Source organism: Ursus americanus, chromosome X (assembly GCF_024610735.1).
Source record: "Ursus americanus isolate L20-20 chromosome X, mUrsAme1.1.p, whole genome shotgun sequence".
Lineage (NCBI taxonomy): Eukaryota > Metazoa > Chordata > Mammalia > Carnivora > Ursidae > Ursus > Ursus americanus.
The window spans coordinates 85,874,852-85,877,641 of NC_142164.1; the positions used below are offsets into that span (position 1 = coordinate 85,874,852).

General features: G+C 45.9%; 1 non-coding gene across 1 annotated transcript; it reads left to right on the top strand.

The window, feature by feature from the left end:
- Window positions 1-1,769: 1,769 nt before the first annotated feature.
- On the top strand, window positions 1,770-1,876 carry LOC123791216 (U6 spliceosomal RNA). The gene has a single exon (XR_006779299.1). It is a non-coding gene; the product is annotated as a U6 spliceosomal RNA (small nuclear RNA).
- The last annotated feature ends 914 nt before the right edge of the window (window positions 1,877-2,790 follow it).

Here is a 2,790-nt window from a genome sequence, read left to right on the forward strand (position 1 = left end):
GTGTCAGTGACTTTTCTGCCCAAAGAGCTTTCATGCACAAAAACGTTCTGACAGTCACTCGTGTCTTACTATTTAATTTATCCATGTCATAGAAATAAAAACCTATATTTTTAAGATTTTAAGCTCAACTTTTAAGTTATATTTATAACCCTGGCGATTTTTGCGTGAGAAAAAGAACTATTTATTTAATTGGTTATTTGATTAATGTGCACTTATTTCATAAATCTGACAGATCAGATTCTCCCAAATATTTAGCACCAGGTCCATCTTTAATCAATCGAATTACCTTAGCTATTTCAAACGACATTTACAAATTTAATGTATTTGATTCTCTCACATTCACAAACGCAGACTCACAAAACTTACATGAGAAACCTGCCTAAACTTAGTAATGAAATTCTTTTCAGCTTTTCAAGGATCTTTTAAAACAAAGAGAGAGAGAGAGAGAAGCCTGCTTGGACCAGGGCAAGTGTTCAACACTTGTCAGTACACTTGACCAAACACAGCCTATGCACTATTCTTGTTTTTAATACCCTCCCTGTGTTACTTGGTCGAGGAAGGGGAAGGCATTTACCAGTTCAGTTTAGCTGAGATTTCTGCCAGGAAGTCTGGGCCGGGGGCGCCTGCGTGGCACAGTCAGTTAAACGTCTGATTCTTGGTTTTGGCTCAGGTTGGGATCCCAGGGTCGTGGGATCAAGTCCCACCTTGGGCTCCACACTCAGTGCAGAATCTTCTCGAGATTGTCTCCCCCCCCCCCCTGCTCGTGCGCTCTCTATCTTCCTCTCTGTCTCTCAAATAAATAAATAAATAAATCTTTAAAAAAAAATTCTGGGCTGTGAAAGTCTGACAAGAAATTTCACAGGCCTAAGGGTTCTATTTGTTTGTGTGTGTGTTTATTTATATTTTGTTTAAAAAGTTACGGGGGGGGCACCTGAGTGGCTCAGTCGGTTAAGCATCTGCCTTCAGCTCAGGTCATGATCCTGGGGTCCGGGGATAGAGCCCCAAATCTGGCTCCTTGCTCAGCAGGGAGTCTGCTTCTCCCTAGCCCTCTGCCCTCCCCACCGCCCACCCCTGTTCTTACCCACAGATGTCTAGAATCAAGAGGCACTGCAAGCCACGCAAGGCCACATGCACCATCACCAGGGTCAGTTAAGAGGAGGAAGAAGTGAGGCGGAAACGTGGGCCAGCACTTTTATTGTGGTTTTCACAGGAATGAATGGTCGAGGGCAGGGTAGGCAAACAGAGCTGATTTAAGATTGAATAGTTTGAATAGTTTGGGTGGGCTCTGGGCTATAAGGGCTACCCCTAGCCTAGTTGTCTGGTACCTGACTCTGGAGTGATTTGGGGCGATTTGGGGTAGAGGGATAGTGTCCTGGATGGCAGGAGCCTGTTAAAACGAAGGGGATGAGGGGCGCCTGGGTAGCGCAGCGGTTAAGCGTCTGCCTTCAGCTCAGGGCGTGATCCCGGCGTTCTGGGATCGAGCCCCACATCAGGCTCCTCCGCTGGGAGCCTGCTTCTTCCTCTCCCACTCCCCCTGCTTGTGTTCCCTCTCTCGCTGGCTGTCTCTCTCTGTCAAATAAATCAATAAATTCTTTAAAAAAAAAACAAAAACGAAGGGGATGGTGGGTACGGACTCAGGATTGGTTGGTTTGCAGCAAGTTGTTTGCTATCTCTAGGAATTAGCTAACTCTAGGAAAGGCAGTCCCTCCCCGAGGCCTCAATGCCCCCAGGTGTCAAAGCATCAGAAAATAGAGAAAATCAAAAACATGGTGCTTGTTTCAGCAGCACGGGTACTAAAACTGGAACGATACAGAGAAGATTAGTATGGTCCTTGCACAAGGATGACACACAAGTTCACAAAACGTTCCATATTTTTAGATGAACATTTTTATCATTCAAAAAAAAAAAAAAGAAAAGAAAAAACATTGATTAATAGACCCTGAAACTCCCACCCAAGGTGAAGCTGGCAGTTGTTGGGAAGTCCTCCATTTTGTGGTCAGCTCTTGTCTACCACATCACCTGCCCTCTGGGAGTTAACCAAGCACACCAATTTCAGGTCCTAATAACATAATATCGTGTAGGATGTCTGATCTGCATCATTCAGCGATCATATTAGGTGGGGCCCTGTTTGGGTTCTCTGATTGTAAACCCCTTTTGCGTAACCACCAGCACTGCCCTACATTAGGGCCCATGACATCATACGCGGGTACAATTTTGAACCCTGTACTCTGGCCTCGTTGTGTCGTTCATCTCTTCTCTCTTTCTAACTCCCACCTGCTTACCGGTGGCTCTTCCACTATCGCTTTATTGGCTCCTTCACGCAATGGCTAATTGTGGAAAGCTCGCCATGTGCCTGACACTGTTCTAAGTGCTGGGGACACACCAGCCAGCCAACAAACCAGACAAAAAGGCCTGGCTTGCGGAGCTGTCATTCAAACAAGGAGGCACATGATAAATAAGTTAAAAAAAAACCAGGCACATGATAAATAAGTTAATTGGATAGCATGTCTGAAGGTGGTAAGTATTATGGAAAAAAGAAAGAGTAGGGCAAGGTCAAGGCATTGGGAATGCTGGCAGGGGTGTGAGAGAAGTTTGAAATAGGGTGGACAGGGGAGCCTCACGGAGAAGGGAGCACTTGAGCAAAGGCTTCACACTTGCGGACGGAGTGACGTGATCCTATCTGAAGATTGAGGCTACGGTTCAGGTTAGATGAGGCCACGGTAGGAAGAAGAGTAGGGAGAGAAGGGACATGTGACTCGCAGGTGAGGTGACGTGTTTAGATGTGGAGGG